This window comes from Gymnoscopelus microlampas, assembly GCF_963454915.1.
Source record: "Gymnoscopelus microlampas genome assembly, chromosome: 11".
In the NCBI taxonomy this organism is placed as follows: domain Eukaryota; kingdom Metazoa; phylum Chordata; class Actinopteri; order Myctophiformes; family Myctophidae; genus Gymnoscopelus; species Gymnoscopelus microlampas.
The window spans coordinates 43,813,618-43,831,556 of record NC_139948.1 but is presented as its reverse complement, the minus strand read 5'-3'; the positions used below and the strand labels follow the sequence as shown (position 1 = coordinate 43,831,556).

Here is a 17,939-nt window from a genome sequence, read left to right as displayed (position 1 = left end):
TCTTAAGCCAACCCAACCCCGACTCCAGCGTGTGGGACAAGGCTCCCTCCATCATGTACCAACCAGGCATTCGCCTCTACTACGCCTTACCACCAGGGGAGATGAGAAGTTGCTGGGCTTCCACTGTCCAGAGAGAGTCAGTGGCACCCTACGACACGGACAGCCCGGAGGAGCTACACCAGCTCATGGGAGACTGGCCCACCGTCACCTCCAGTATACTGGGGAAGACATCGGTGGAGAAACACACCATCTTCCTGCAGGATGAAGTGCCGGTGCGATCCAAGGCTTATCGTGTCTCCCCTCTGAAGAAGAAGGTCATCGAAGACCATGTGGAGAGAATGCTCGTGGATGGGATCATTGAGCCGTCGCAGTCAGCTTGGTCATCCCCTGTGGTCCTAGTAAACAAACCTGATGGATCCTATAGGTTTTGTGTGGACTATAGGCGGGTCAATGCCAAGACCTTACCAGACGCTTATCCGATGCCCATCATTCACGACATCCTTGAATCCCTGGAAGGTGCCTCCTGGTTCAGCTCTTTGGACTTGCAGTCTGGTTACTGGCAGGTGGCGATGGCAGAGGAGAGCAAGCCAAAGACTGCTTTCATAACATCTCTTGGCCTGTTCCAGTTTAAGGCCATGCCATTCGGTCTGCGGAACGCTGCCGCCTCCTTTCAACGTTTAATGGAGCGGGTCTTGGCGGAGTTGAGAGGAAAGCTATGCTTCGTGTACATCGATGACATCATTGTGTATTCTCGCTCCAAAGAGCAGCATCTTCGAGACTTGGAATCTGTCTTCCAGAAGTTGCATGCTGCCAATCTCAGCCTCAACATGAAAAAGTGCCACTTCTTCAAGCGGGAGCTGAAGTTTCTGGGACACATTGTCTCCAACCGAGGCGTGGAGGTCGATCCATCCAAGACCCAAGCTGTGTCGGACTACCCTGTCCCTCGGGACCTAAAAGCCGTACAGCGTTTCTTGGGGCTTGCGGGATGGTATCACAAATTCATACCCCGGTTTGCGGACATGGCAGCTCCACTAAACAACCTCAAGAGGAAGGGAGTGGAATGGAACTGGACCATGGAGTGCCAGGACAGCTTGGACGCTCTGAAAGAGGCGTTGAAGAGTACACCGGTGTTGGCTCAACCCAATGCCGCCCTGCCATTCCAGGTACATACGGACGCCAGCGAAGTGGGTCTCGGAGCCATCCTCTCTCAAATCACCGAGGATGGTGAGCACGTAATATCTTACGCGTCGAGGGGACTCCGAGGCCCAGAACGGAACTATTCCACTTCTGAGAAGGAGTGCCTGGCAGTGGTATGGGCGGTGGAAAAATGGAGGCACTATCTGGAGGGACCAGAGTTCAATGTCTTCACCGACCACGCTGCACTGTCATGGGCTTTCAACTGTCCGAAGACCACATCTCGGCTGACTCGGTGGACACTCCGTTTGCAGCAATTCACCTTCAAGGTTCATTATCGGAAGGGTTGTCTGAACGCCGCCCCGGATGCACTGTCCAGAGCTTATGAACCACTCTCCATTCACTCATCACCCTGTCTGGTCATCTCCTCCAAAAGCCACTCTGACCTACCGACCACGTTGGCAGAATTGGCCCAGGCACAGGAGAAAGACCAGGTAGTATGTGACTTGAGGAGGGACATCGGTCAGTCAACATCTCCGCCGGATCGCATCGGCTTCTTTGAACACCAAGGGGTATTGTACCGAAGAGTTCCGGTGAAAAACCAGGGAGAAAAATGGCAGTTGGTTGTTCCTAAGTCTCTGGTGTCAGAATTCCTTCGGTACTTCCATGACAATCCTTTGGGTGGCCATCTGGGCAGGCTGAAGACCCTGTTGAGAGTTCTGGAGGTGGCTTGGTGGGCAAATGTCCGCAAAGACGTATGGGATCATACGAAGACCTGTGCCACCTGTCAGCAGTACAAGGCAGACAACACCAAACCGTCAGGGTTACTGCAGAGCACCCAAGTCACCGCACCCGGAGTGATGCTGGGAATCGACCTCATGGGGCCATTCCCAAGGAGCAAAAGCGGTAACTGTTACCTCCTGGTGGTGGTGGACTATTACTCCAAGTGGGTGGAGATGTTCCCCTTGAGAGACAGCAAAACACCTCGTCTCATCAAGATCCTCAGGGAGGAAATCTTCACCCGCTGGGGTGTGCCATTGTACCTGGTTTCGGACCGAGGACCACAATTCACGGCCAACTTGCTGATGGACCTCTGCAAGGCTTGGGGTGTTGTCCAGAAGCTCACCACCAGTTATCATCCACAAACCAACCTTACAGAGCGTGTCAACCGGACACTGAAAACCATGATTGCATCATTCGTCGGCCAGCATCATAACACCTGGGACCAGTGGCTACCGGAATTCCGTTTTGCCCTCAACACCGCCCAACAGGAGACTACAGGCAAAGTCCCTGCTGAGCTTGCCTTGGGCAGGAAGCTCCAAGGACCACTGGAGAGGCTGATCAATAAACCACCGTCTCCTGAACAGCAAGCCGCTTATGATCTGGTGGAGAGACAGCAGAAGATGGCGGAGGAGGTCAGGAGGAGAGTGGGTGTGCACCAGGCTAGACAAGCTAGGTTTTATAATGCCCGCAGGAAAGATGCGCACTTCCAGCCGGGTGACCTAGTCTGGGTCAGGACGCATCCTCTCTCAAAAGCCAGTGACAAGTTCTCAGCTAAGCTTGCGCCGAAGTGGGAAGGGCCAGCGAAAATACTGAGAAAATTGGGGCCGGTAAATTACCGAATAGGATGGAATAACCCACCTGATAAACAGGACACAATAAATGTGGTCAACATAAAAAAGTTCTATGGCCACTCACCCTAGAAGCCGCTGGCTGGAGGGGGGGTCTATGTAGCGCTGCCACACATGTGTAAAAGAGGATTTAGTTTTATAATGGCATTTAAAAGTTTATGCCTATGAATTAAAATAGTCCTTAAATTAACGCCATCCTTTAAGGGTAAGGTCCTATCGTTTGTGATGGTTATGTTTTCATTTTGTTATTGTTTTGGGGGGTTTATATGTTTATGCTTTCATTTTGATGTATTGTGATGGATTGATTGACATTGATTGATGGGTCTGTGACGGACGCACCATATAGTGTGCGGAAGTTGCCGGCCCTCAGGGGGGGGAAAAGAAATGACAGAGACAAACCGTCAGGGAGTCCACGGGAGACCTGGTTTAGTTTGATTATTTGTCTGTTCCTCGAAGCTATCAGTGGAAAATAGCAAAGGCCACATTATCTGTCAATACTCACCGATAAAGGGAAGAAACGCTGAGGACATTCTTCTATTGGTGAGACCGTTTATTTTGTGTTTGTATCCAGCGTGGATACGTTTCTTTTCTCCGTGGAGATCTGCCGTTTCTTTGGATTATTCCGCTTCTGGAGAGGATTACTTTTGCTTTTGGATTTCTTTTGGACTAACTTTTTTCGTGCTGTTTTGGGGGAGCGTTTGGGAGACGCTACAAGGAACAATATTGGAACAATAGGCGAGTGCGCGCGAGCGTGCGCGAGACGCGGACTTTACCGTCGGGCTTCACGATCTGCTACTTTTGCAATGCATGTATTATTTTCCTGTCATTTGATTTAGATAAAAGGGTTAACTTGACCACAAACTTTCGTGCTTTATTTCTGGCTGTGTTTATTTGTTGTTTATTTGTTGAAGTGCACTGCTCTCAACATAATCAATTGTATCTTTAAAGAGATCATTCAATACCCGTGATTTAAAAAATAGTAACAGTCAAATATATAGTATCTGACCGTTACAAAACTATTGCAAAAAAATTGCCTCAAGGTGGCGCTATAATAGGGCAATGTTAGAATGGTGGCATTTGTTCCTCAACGTAGTGCGAATGTGCGAGCAAAGTTTCACTGCAATCGGACGCTGCGTTCATGATTTGCGGAATTTTGTTCAAAACGGGCCACTCCTGCAAACTTTAGATGTAAATTTTAGTCAATCAGGATGGACTATGAAACATCTAACAGATCCTTCTTGATCACACGACTATAGAGATCATGTGTACCGATTTGTGTGAAATCTGGATACAATCTGAAGGCTTACAATCAAAAAATGTGTTTTACATAAGTCGGCCTCCTGGTGGCGCTATAAAAGGCAGATGTGAAAAATGCAGGGCAAAGGTCTTTTGCCCTGCAGGTCATTGGCCTCTAGAGAGTGTGCATACAAAGTTTTACACAGATCGGTACAGTTATAGGCAAAAACACAAATCGGCCTGTTATAGCGCCACCATGAAATTTTCAAGTAGCATTTCTTCCTTGACGTAGTGGGAATGTGCGTGCAAAATTTTACGGAAATTGCATGCTGTGTTCATGATTTGAGGCATTTTGTTCAAAACGGACCCCTCCTGCAAACTTTGGAAGGCAATTTTAATCAATCAGGAAGGAATATGAAAAATCTGAAAGAAAAGTTTCGTTTAATGACTATAGAAATACGGTGTACCGATTTGCGTGCTGTTTGGACAAATTCTGTAGGAGTACTGTCAAGAAATGTGTTTTGCTGGATCTGGAAACCCCCCCCCCCCCCCCCCCCCACCTGCCCTTCACGCCGTCACACTGTCTTCCTGCCTTTGTCTACTTTGCTTTCTACTGGGGAGGAGGGGAGAGGGAGAGAAAGAGGGGGAAAGGAGTATTCTTAGGTTATGTTTTCTTTTTTCTTTTTTTCCTTCTCTTTTCCCCTTTATAACATGTTGTGGACTTTGCTGATTTAACATAATGTTTTTCTTTTTCTTAGGATCTTTTTTTTTTTTTTTTTTTTTTTTGTCTATTCATTTTCATGTGGTGAAACGAACGGGGACTGGAGACCCATGAGGGAGGGAGGGAGGGAGGGAGGGTATGGGGAGAATTGAATGTTGTGTCGAACTGAACCAGCCCTGTACTCTGAACCAGCTAAGTGTTAAACGTTATGTTTAGTGAATTGTACTGTACTGTCTGTCTTTGTACATATGAAAAAGAAAAAGGCATGAGTCTTATTGTATCCGCAACTATAACTATTGTAACCTGCTATTAATGCTGAATAAAAATCATAAACACAAAAGAAATGTGTTTTGCACCAATCGGCCTCCTGGTGGCGCTATAACAGGCCCCTGTGAAAAATTTGGGGCAGAGGTTCTGCTCTGGTATCCAGGGAGTGTGTGTGCACAGTTTCGCTGCGAGCAAGCCAACGGTGCCAGAGATTAGCTGTACACAGACAGATCGAATGACGGACACACGGACACACGGACGGACGGACGGACAGGGGGTAAAACATACTCTCTCGCCAGGCCGAAACAATAAAGTGCCCTTCGGGCGCATGCATATTTCCTGTGTGAACACATTGTTGTGTTATTGGGAGAGAACAGTAAAATTACATTTGGTAGCAATCTGTAGCACGTAGAAAAAAAGAGAAATGTTTGTATCAACATATACAAATATAAGAAAGACGTGATAGTAGTAAAATGAAATGACATAATGACAATAGTATGAACATTAACAGTGAAGTAGTCAGTAGCAGCAGCATCCAGGTAGTAGTAACAAAAGCAAAGGTAGGTTAAATACGGGCCAACAGCAACAATTCAAAAAAAGAATGATAAGAAGCCTCAAGAGTTTCACATACACATTCACTGGCGCATGTTAAGTTTTTTAGCGGCGCTAGCCGCGATCCTGCTCTATACCTGGCTTTTGCGTCAACGTTCTGATTGGTCAGACACGTCAACAAAGTGATTGGTCAAGCTTCACGTGACACGTGGCTATAAACACATTATAAACACTTATTGATGACAAAATGTATCAAAGGCGCCGCTACCTTCACACAGGTGTGATTTTTTATTGTGCTGTGGGCACAATACAGAGGCACACACAGAGAGAGACACTGAGGGTGGATTCAGACTGGGTCCGATTGATTCGAACCGTTCCCGAGTACGATTGGCCTCTCCCAGCTGGCCAGCATTCACATTGGCCAAAAGTCTTCCGTACTCGAGAACACTTCATTCAACAGTAATGGTAAATATGTGCATCATGGGGGCGCTGTTGACTATGGGGCTTTGGGAGATAGAGAATATCATTCACAGAAGAAGAGTCACTTGTCAGAGTTTAAAGTGAATGATAAAGTTTGACTGTGTTCCTGACGTTGTCTTGAATTATAATAGTGAGATAACAGAACAACAATACACAACCAAAGCAGTATGTGCATTGGTCTTTGAAACCTCAAAATGTACATTGTCTCTCGCGTCTCTGCTGTTATCAATATGATAGTAGTCTGGGAGGCATTGCCTCGGAGTTTGGACGGCGGGGGCGCGGCCACTGCGTTGTGATTCAAATCAACAGCCAATGAAGAAAAGGGGGCGGGATCCACATGCAGTGGATGCTGCATCTAAATAGGATCGACGGGAAGCAATTTCCCCTTGAGAAATTTCGGCCGCCATTGTTGTGTCCTGCTGTTTGCCTCTCGTCGGACTTTTTAGACGAGTTGCACAGCTCCAGACCGGTAAGAGGCGTGTCCGCTCAGATTCAGAGCGTAAATTACATCCCGCCCACAAATGCCAGGGCTCTGGCCCGGAAGTTCCTCGCCGAGCCGGCGAAAACTTCTGGGAACTCAGATTAATATGATAGTGACGTCACTGATGCATCCTTGGTATTTTAGCAGTGACGTCATGGACTAATCCTTGGTATATTTATCCTTATATACATGTTCGCTACACATGTGTTTTTGCCAGACCTGAAAGGTATGGCCTACATGAGCCTTTGTCACCATTTCGTCCATACATGGTATGTCCGTTTGTGGTTAGGTTCCTTTGTCCGGTTGTGCTTAGATTTCTTCTGCATGAGTAAATAGGCATAGACTACTCATGACATCACTAGTATGTCACAAGTACAAATACAGATGGTATACTGTAAGACACAAAGGGTTAGGCATAGACACAGGCTGACACGTCATGTGAAGTCCGGCTTAGGTCTGGCAGAACCAGGTCTCCTGGTCTTGTTTGTTTATGTTTTTTAACGGCTCGCGCTAGTTAAACACTAGCGGGATTATTATTAGTGTGGTTGCCCAACAGGGCAACCAGACTATAGTTATCTTCACACTTTATTATTATTATAGATAAACAATACTTTCAGCCGCATCTCCTCCCACAGTTTTTATCCCCTAATGTTGTGCCATATATCAAAATGACCGTCTAAATCGGGAATCGTGCGCGTGTATAGGGCTAAGAGATTGGTTAAATAGTTTAATTGATATTGATTTATTAGTGCATTAAATGTCCCCATCCACTTTAATGTAAAAGTGAAAAAACTCAAATTCAAGTATTTTTTTCTCAGAAACCGTAAGAGCTAGAGTTACTCAATTTGGAGGAAAGGTTCATAATATTGTCCGAAATTATTATAAAAATAATTAAACCAATCGGCCTCATGGTGGCGCTATAACAGCCCCCTTTACGTTTTGGCCTATAACTTTTGAACCGTAGGTCGTAAAATCAAAATTTTTTTCCCCTGGATTCCTTGGGTCATTACGCAACTTCCCATATAGGCCACGCCCATTTGCGTCTGGATAGATTTTCCGCCATTTTGAATTTTCTTCAAAACACACTTTTAGCTCCTCCTCCCATATATTTTGTCCAAATTTCACAAAAATCGGTACACATGATCTCTGGACCCATGCGATAATCTGGACCGAAACAGAATTTTGATAGTCCATACCGTTCGTCCGTAAATGGCTTCCAAAGTTAGCGGAAGGGGCCCGTTTTACAAAAAAGGCCACAAATCACGAACGAAACGTCCAGTCAATCCCAAATTTGAATCACATGTCAAGGGTGGTTTACTCAACAAATCCCCAAAAGCATTTCCACTTTGATCCATAGGGGGCGCCACAAATGCTCAAACTGTAACCGTTTGATGCAAAAACCTTATGTTGGGGGATCAATCCTCTCAAAATGAAACGCAAGTGATCTCAGGAGTTATGTGACAATGTAATTGGCGCAGCCTCTGATGGTATTCCTCCCAGCGTATTCCTCGAGTCCCGACGGCAGCGATCCGCGACTCGCGTCGGCGCAACCACACTCTGCAATTGCCCTGAATTGCGACGCGTCTAGTTTCTTGTCAACATTCAAGTAGAACTATGAGAAGGTAAAACCCAGCTAAAATAATGCGTCATTATAAAAATATATAAATGATATAGGATTAGCAGTCCACTTCCTCCTGTCGGTACGGATGGATTCACATTGCAGCGTATCGTACCCGAGACTACCTCGGGAGGTGGGCCCAGGTACTGTACGGTGATCCGTTTCGGGGAACGGTGCGCTACATTCACACTACCACAACATCTGCGATGTGGTCCGGGGTGCACACCCGGGACCATAGTCTGAAGCCGCCCTGAGAGACACCTCAGGACCCTCTCAGGGGCCCTGATTCAACCACATTTTGATTATGCTAGCACCTCCTGGTACTCCAACACCTCAGTGTCACTGAAGACTAAGCTTCAAACCTCCCAAAACAAACTGATTCGACTACTCCTCGGATTGGGGCCCATGAACCACCTTTCTCCCACCCATTTTGCCAGCCTAGGCTGGCTCAGGGTGGAAGACAGGGTAAACAACTAAAAATGGGACTGGCCTTCAAAATTGTAAATGAAAATTTGCCCAATATGTCCCCTATTCCCGCATATCTGAGTAAATACCTCCAAAAGGTTAGTGACACCCACAGTCACAATACCAGAGGGAGCGTTAACAACAATTTGGTACCACCCACCCATAAAACAAACATGGGCAAATTCTCCTTCTACAGCACTGCCACCCAGGATTGGAATGGTCTAACCCCATCCCTCAAAAAATGCAGTTCGCTGGGCTCATTTAAAAGAGCCTTAAAAAATCACCTTTCAGGGGGCCAAAAGAGGAGGTAGTACCATTTTCCCGTTAGACAGCCGACCCCCCCCCCCCCTGTTCTTGTACATATCTTTCCCCCCTTTTTTATTCCTTTTGTTGTACATAGTGTTATATAGATATATATATAATCTTTTTGCTGTTTTATTTTTATTTTCTTTGTGTAATGATATTCGAACTGTGGTTTCACTATATATGTCTATGAATTGAATACCAAGGCCCTCATTGGAAACAAGTCCGCAAGGACTTTTATGAACGGACCTGTTAGACAAAGTATTTTAAATGTAAATGTGTTGTTTTACATTCTTTTGCCTAATAAAATATTCAATCAATCAATCAATCAAAACACCAAGAGACACCGACTCACACAACTGAAGTCCACGCTGAAGTAATGAAATAAGTAGCGTGACTTCATATGAAGTAAAGAAAGTAAGGCAAGCACATTAAATAATTAGCTGTTGCTACAGTTCTGCTCAAACGAAGCGTTGATTGTCGGCTTTGCGTGTCCGAAAGTGCAGTGATGTGTTTTGTCCATGTCTCCATGGCGACGCAGCAGGCGTCCCTGTTTTACCCTATACCAGGGGTTCCCACACCTTTTTGACTTGAGAACTACTTGTAAAATGAGTACCTTTTTACCTGAGAGGGCGTGGGAATAGCGGCGCTGGCGTTACATATAAGACAAACACACTTGGAATGGGAAATAGTGGGGGAAAATAATTGTCTTCCTCCTATTCTGTATGGAAGTGTATGGACCCGAAAACCTTTGCCTCACACAATTTTAATATCTATGTAATGCTACTGACGTTTGCTCACAACACTCTTGAAAACATAGCAGTTTGACTACTATAGAAGTCGTGAAGGAAGCTGACAGGCCCTTCTTGATGTCAATCAATCAAGTCACCTTGATTCAAGTGGCAGATGACAAAAAGGAGGAGTTTTGTGATTTGTATTTATAAATATTTTTTTATATTTGAATTATAGTTTTTTAGGGGCATGTCATGTGGTCTACCTGCATAGCTTTGTGATCTACTGGTAGATCGCGGTCTACCTTTTGGGCACCCCTGCCCTATACGGTTCCAGTTCCTACGCCCCTACACCCCTAAGCCCCTGCGCTACGATGTAGTTGGAATGCTTGTGTGCTGGCAGACCCCTGACGAACATGGCTTGGCATTTCAATTTTAGTAGCTAGATAATAATAATAAAAACAACAACGATGCATCTATAGTATTATTATAATCATCATCATGCCACCTCGGGGCGACTGATTCCCTCGTCACTCAATGGTCCTTCTGGTCGATCGACACGGTCACAACTTTTTTCTGTTCTGGCCCCACAGTGGTGGAATGAACTTCCCACTGATGTCAGGACATCAGAGTCACTGCCCATCTTTCGCCGCAGGCTGAAAACCCACCTCTTCAGGAAACACTACCCTTCCTCTGTGCCTGGCTTACTTGTTGTTAACTAGCTGTACGAACTCTTGTTTTATTGTGGTACTGTTTTATTGGATCTTATTTAGTTGATACACTTTTGCTCATTTGATTTTGCTATTTTGTCTCATCTGTTTAAGAAAGTAGGTAGCTGATATAATATTGCACCTTTACCTTGGCGCTAGGTATACTCTTGGTTGCTTGTTTTTGCAGGAAATGCACTTAAGACTTCTGGTGATTAGTAGTTTCGTTCCCTACCTATGTTGAATGCACTTATTGTAAGTCGCTTTGGATAAAAGCGTCTGCTAAATGACTGTAATGTAATGTAATCATCATCATTATCATTATTAGTAATAGTAGTAGTAGCATACATTGCTGTGATGTCATACAAGGATATTGTGCATCTTTCCCTCTATATGTCCCATGAGCTACATTAAATCAAGCTTCATCTCACCGTCATATCATTCCTACAGTATATGTGCTGTATATCAAACAACCACATGACTTCATTCACCGTCATGGCCTGTACACAATCTGTGCTTGTTTTGAAGTAAGCTACAGTTGAAACATGGAATGTGGTTAAAAGGGTGTGTGGAATGGTGTGTTTCAGTCCTGGGGAGGTGAGGGTGTTTTGCTCACTTAATGAAGGAAACGTTCATCTGTTAAATTCACTTCATCTATGACTCACCAATGGGATGAGGTTTAGTAACAGTCTATTGTTACCCGTTGTTGATTCTATCTTCCAACACTGAAAATAAAACAATGGATCAATGTTACCGAAAGTACATTTAGATCACAAGTCAAGGAACAAATGTTGTTTATTCATCAAACATTAATCTGTACGGTCGTATGTATCAAATATGTTTTTAAACTATCACCATTATTGTATACAATTATTTCTTGCAGTAATACAGTATACATTGTAATGTCACATGAACTACTCATTAAAACAATTGTAATTTTCCTTTTTAGTATCTTTACCTGGTGAATTCACAGCCAGATCAAGTCAAATTTGACCCTCATCTGCAGAGGAGACATTGAAAAATAAGATCATATTCTTCACCTTCATCAGTATTGTACAGATATGTGGACTCCTGGATGCTTTGCATATTTAATGTATTCATATCCGTCTCACATTTCTTTATTTTGAGAATAAAAAATGTCAATGTCATATTGTGATTGTCATACTATACTGCATGTTAAATGTGATGTTTTAGATGTTGCTGTTTTATGTTTACAGCATATAGCACACACTTTAAGACCTCTACACACTGTACGATATTTGACCCGATTTGGCTCTCGGGGATATTTCTTGGTGATCGCCGACAGGACCACCGATCTCAGTCCAGATCGGGCGTTCCTCGGCGAGGTGTTGATCGCGCAGTGTGTAAGGTACTCAGAGAAGAAACACCCAGATAAATTGCGCTCGGCGAGCGGTTCCCGATAATTTTTAGTTTTCTAGCATCTTGGATATTTGGGTTTGTCGGACCCGATGAGAGCCGTGCTACAGCCAATCAGAGCTCAGTACCAGCCAGCGAGGTAGCTGGTGGGAAAACTATTTTATAATAAGCATGATTCACTGTTGAGTCTAATACAACAGAGACGCACCGTGGCTAGTCCTCCCGCATAGAACCGCAATATTACCGTACAGACAGTCCAGTCCTGTATTAGTTTAAACATGATAAACAGATTGATAGAGTGAGCGAGCCTGCACGACGATGTTTATTATTAGAGAAGAATAGGGCTTGCAGACAGAGAGAGCTGTGTGTGTGTGTGTGTGTGTGTGTGTGTGTGTGTGTGTGTGTGCGTGCGTGCGTGCGTGCGTGCGTGCGTGCGTGCGTGTGTGTGACGCACGTATCTCTGAACAGTATTGCCAGGTTTTGTGCGAGAAATAAACAACCAGGTCTATGAAAACAAGCCCAACAAAAGCGACTATAGGCTGCATGAGCACTTTAAACCTACAGTATATACAAATAAAATAGCCGATCTACAAGCTCACAACGCGTCGCAAGTATTTTCAAAGAAAAAAAACAACATTAAGAAATAAAGCCAAATAAGCAACTACACTTTGGAAATAAGCTAAAAAGAAACGCAACCACCAATATTTTTTACAAGCAACTCGCTTATAATAAGCGGACACGGCAACACTGCTTCTGATCTGAATTGGACTCTGGTTGACTTTTGAAACGTTTGTTTCAGAGAGGGAGAGAGAGAGAGAGAGAGAGAGAGAAATACAGAGAAATTGAGAATTATTCAATGTCAATCATTAGCGTCCTGTCTCGGTCTCGCGCATATATCACGGGAGGCTTTCACGTTTTCGTGAGACGTTTGGAATAAAAACAAATGTATGTATTGGATCGGGATCACATCGTGGTGAAATATTTTGCAGTCAGTCCAATCCAATCCAATCCACTTTATTTATAGAGCACATTTAAAAACAACAGTGTTGAACCAAAGTGCTGTACACTCAGTAAAAAACTAAACAAACAAGAGAACACACACAGTGAACAAGACATCGATTGACACAATGCCTGAGGGAAGCAGCAGCTTCTCAATCTGAATTTTCAAACGCCAAGGAGAACAAGTGAGTTTTCAAACGTGATTTAAACACAGGCAGGGTTTGAGACACTCTAACATGGGGTGGCAGTTTGTTCCACAGTGTGGGGGCGCTATGGAGGAAAATGATCTATCTCCCCGCGTTTTCAACTTTGTTGCTGGGACCTTAAGGAGTGACTGGTCAGTAGACCTCAAGACCCTTGTACCAAGTCAGTGAACCCCTGTCACCGACCAATCAATCGTGCGAGAATCACAACGATATATTTAGCCCGATTTCAAGAGAGAAACTTGTGCAATGTGAAATGCTTAACGATCTGTTCAATCGCCGACCGTTTCAAATATCGTACAGTGTGTAGAGGTCTTTAAGCCAGTGTGACAAAAACATAGCGTAGGTGTGAGACATCACATACCTGCATACAGATTCATAAGCAGAAAGCACATGTGACAGATTTATGTATGCTGGCAATCTACAGCTGGCAACACAGATTGCGTGCGTGAACCTGGCGCTCAGTCAGGGCTGAATAACACAAGTATTTTATTGGCATCACTGCATAACATATCAAAGAACATAAGGAATAATTCATTTAATTTAATAGTGGTAATAGTTTGTTAGTTTATGTATTTATTTATGTATGTAGAATATGAATATTATTTTGTTACCATATTATTTCACAACAAAAGAAAACCAGGACTGTGATGGCTTTGCATTTTAAAGGGTACAGTATATCTATCCATATACTGTAGCAAATGGCAGCATGGTGCTAGTTTGTAGTTTAATATGAATTGTTAGCACAGGCACAGCCTACTTTCAAGGTGGCTTTCTCTGCCCATTAAATGGTAAATTGTGCATTTATATAGCGCTTTTATCCAATGCGCTTTACATAGATTAGATTGTGCATTACATTCACCCATTCACACATAGATGGCGGAGGAAACCATGCAAGGCACGAACCGGCTCATCGGGAGCAATTAGGCAGTGGTGTGTTCTACCGTCAGATGCTGTGTACGGCGTATACCTTGAGATTTTTTTTCGTCTCTACCGTATACCTTCAAAAACTGTTTCATCCATTGAAAACGCGAGAGCGTATACCCACGACCACGCGCATCGTATCGTAGCATATACCTTCCGAAAAAAACTAGAACACAACACTGCAATTAGGGGTTCAGTGTCTTGCTCAAGGACACTTCGACACTAACTGTGGGGGTACCTGGGATCGAACTGGGAACCAGTTCACTCTACCCGGCCACTCTACCCCTGAGCCACTGCCGCCCATTAGACCAAAGACCCCCGACAGATCACTGTCTCCCAAACAGTGGGTCGTGAGTACCCCCCTTTTCTTCTTTAAAACATTGTAAAACATTGTTGTCATTGTGATACTGGTAAATACAAGAACTTGAAATATACAACGATAGTTCCATTTGGTCCAAGTCAGAACAAAATGATCAGTTGGATCATTAAAATGAACATTCTCTGAAAATAAACTCAGCCATCTGTTACTGTAACCCATTGGTTGGCTATTAAAAAATAGCAGATATACAAACTCACTTCGTGCCGCACTATGAGTTTGCAGATCTGCTATTTTTGAAAAATCGTAAAAATGTGTGCACATCTTTGTATTTATATATTTTTTATAACATTTGAACTCAAATCTTTGCTTTTATGGGTCCCTGGAACATGAGATGGGGGCCGGCGGACAAATACATAATACTTTTGGTTGGTTCTTGACATGAAAGAAAATTGAGCACCCCTGATATAGAAACATACGTTTTTTTCAGAACACTGTTCGACCTTTTTAGAATCGGCCTCAGGTCTTAATGGGTTAAATTCATTCAAGCTGTCAGACTCTCTGAGACTCACCACTGGTTTAGTAAGGTTTAGTAACAGTGAATTGTTACCTGCTGTTGATTCTATCTTCCAGCACTGGAAATAAAACAATAAATCAATGTTACTGAAAGTACAATTAGACCACAAATCAAGGAACAAATGTTCCTGAGAAAATGTTGAAAATATTCCACAATTTTAGAATGCTTCATCTCTATCATCCTGTAGCAGCACATTAAACTTCCAGAGTTGTAATTATTCAAAGCAATACTGTTCAAACATCAATTATCTGTATCAAATATGTTTTCAATGATCACCATTATCATATACAATTATTTCCTGCAGCAATACAGCCATAGTAGGCCTATACATTGTAATGTCACATAAACTACTCATCCAAACAATTGTAAATGTCCCTTTTAGTATCTTTACCTGGTGAATACACGTCCAGATCAAGTCAAATTTAACCCTCATCTGCAGAGGAGATATTGAAAAATAAGTATTTCTTTACCTTCATCAGTATTGTACAGAGATATGATGACTATATTATTTATTCATATCTGTCTCATACTGTATTTGTTTATTTTGTGAATACAAAATGTCAATCAATCAATCAATCCTTATTGAATGTGTCATACTGTGATTGTTAAATGTGACGTTTTAGATGTTTTATGTTTTATTACAGTACATTTAGCACTATTTAAGCCAGTGTGATAGCAACATAGCGTAGGTACCTGCATACAGATTAATGAGCAGAGAGCACATGTGACACATGTGACAGGTGGGGACCGTACTGTGGGTGGGTCTGGAGGTGACTAGAGGGAAATGCAGCCAATCAGGATGTCAGGACCTGTTGACAATCACTGAATTAGTCACGCTCATCCTGGGGATGGAATGTACCCAAAATGCAGAAAACACTCTTAACACAAACAAAGTTGGCATACTGAAACCTCTTAGCTGAAATCACAGGTACACCTTGCAGGGCAAAACTTAGAAATACTCTCAAAACAGAAACTGGAGCAGAAGAAGCAACTTAATTGAGCACACAGCACATAATAATTCATAATAATTTAGTCCCCACCCCTTGCGGAGTTCTTTGTCACTGTATATAATAATAATAATAATAATAATAATAATAATAATAATAATAAACTTTATTTGTATAGCACCTTTCATGACATGAAATGCAACGCAAAGTGCTTTACAGAGCAAGAATACAGTTAAAGTTACAACGAATTTAACAGTAAGCAAACAAAAATAAAATAAAATAAAATAAAATAAATATATGTATGCAGCACATACGTATATGTATGCACATAGGTGAAATTCGTACACTGCATTTACCCATCCTATAACTACTATTAGCAGTGAGCAGCCATTCTACCACACTCAGGGAGCAATTAGGCGTTAAGAGTCTTGCTCAGGGACACACATCAACACGTTGCTAGCCTAGCCTGGAATTGAACCTGCGACAACCAGGGGTTGGCCAGGCGGGCTCACCAGTGGCGTGCACAGACATTTTGAGGGGCAGGTGCTCAAGTAAATTATACTTTTTTTTGTCTGCTCTTTTTTCCCTCTACACCTATACCTCTTTGCCAAAAATAGCCGATCTACAAGCTCACAACGCCTCGCAGCGCGAGGCGTTGTGAGCTTGTAGATCGGCTATTTTTGGCTAAAGTTCTCCTCAGAAAAGGGATGCTAGGTTTCGAGTGGTTATGGTAAAAAGGAAAAATCACATAAAGATTTGGCGGACCCCCTGTAGTAACTCTGAGGACCCCCTAGGAGTCCCGGACCCCCTGTTGAAGACCCCTGCTGTAAACTGGAAAAAAAAAAAAAACATTTTTTTTCTTCTTTTCAAAAGGGCACTTCTGGTCAAGAGGGCAAAGGGCAGGTGCTCGAGCACCACCTAGAGTCTATCTGTGCACGTCCCTGGGGCTCACTAATCACTCAGCTATGGCCACCCCATCTTAAGTAACCTGACAGTCTCATTAACTCAGACGGACCACAGCTGGGTGCCCAGGTGGAACCAGTCCTCTCGATCAGGGCCACACAGAGAGGGGAGGGGGTGAGCAGAACAAGGGCAAGAACACACTGGGCACAAGGACAGAGTCACATTAGGGGCAAAAACTGGACAGGGAGGGGGACACAGAGCAGGGGCAGAGGCCAAGATCGTGACAGTATCAGTCTGTGGTGGGGAGGAAGAGCCTGCTTGTGAAATGCTGGCAATCTGAATGGTATGTGCACGTGCACAGCCACACTCTCTCTCTCTCTCACACACACACACACACGCACACGCACACGCACACGCACACAGGGTTGGACTGGGTTCTCGCTTCTCACTATAATACAATAGTAAATAAAGTAATGTGGCCACATTTTCACTGATTATCAGATCAATGATGTTAGAGATATATCTAGACAGTGCCACACACTTTATGTCCAGGCTAATGCTGCTTCGCAGGTTCAGTACAGTATGTGTTCAGAGGCTTAAAGTGGCCTACAATGATGCCCTGAGGATTCTGCTTAAAGTCCCTAGATGGCATAGTGCCAGCCACCTGTTTGTAATGTGTGGAATCCATACATGTGAGGCTCTCTTAAGGCACTCTGTGTATGGATTTGTGTCTCGCCTGGATGAGTCCTGGAACAGTGTTATTGAGGATCTAGTTAGAAGAGCTGTCTCCGGCACTCGTCCAGGCTGCGTAAACACTTGACGAGTCAGCCTCAATGATTTTAACTGTTTAATGTATTGTATGTGTTTTGTTTATTATTTGAATATTCGATGGACTGTCTGGAATAGTTTTACTTGAATCACCTTTACAAATATGAAAACATTATTGGCGACAGCACACCTTAAGTGACACACATGAAAACATTGGTGACAGTGCAATGGCAAAATAAAACCTTTGCACACCTATATATAAAAAAGTAAACATACATTTTGATGATGCAAAATGACACATATGACAGTGCACCCATGCACAGGCCTTCACACTGTATGTTTTGTTGATTATTAGTCAAATGAATAATACTGTATGTAGGCCTAAGCAGTGGTTTTCTCGTGTTGGGTCCTGTGTTTAGCGTCTAAGGTGGTCATGGACCTGGTGCCAATTACATTTAGTTGTTTAACCATATCAGCAGTTCATAAACTTTTTAGGGAATGCACCCCCTTCTACATCTCAACCTAGTCGACGCCCCCCCTAATGTCAACACTTTGAAAAAGCCAACATAGTGTATTTATAGAGACAATTATAGCCACAT

The 17,939-nt window shown here is 43.5% G+C and overlaps 1 protein-coding gene across 4 annotated transcripts in view; it reads right to left on the bottom strand.

The window, feature by feature from the left end:
* Positions 1–17,939, bottom strand: part of LOC311055341 (protein NLRC3-like) — a 47,920-nt gene that overhangs the window by 26,360 nt on the left and 3,621 nt on the right. Inside the window, exons 2-6 of one of the 4 annotated variants that reach the window (XM_084071490.1) lie at positions 15,416–15,531; positions 15,114–15,155; positions 14,756–14,780; positions 11,285–11,326; positions 10,992–11,051 (exon numbers count right to left, since the gene is read on the bottom strand). The exons of 1 other annotated variant lie outside the window; for it this stretch is intronic. The gene's annotated coding sequence lies outside the window, so the exon portion shown is untranslated. Of the gene's footprint in view, positions 1–10,991; positions 11,052–11,284; positions 11,327–13,269; positions 13,308–14,755; positions 14,781–15,113; positions 15,156–15,415; positions 15,532–17,939 lie in introns of those variants that run through there. 2 more of the 4 variants (XM_084071491.1, XM_084071493.1) reach the window with 2 other exon arrangements.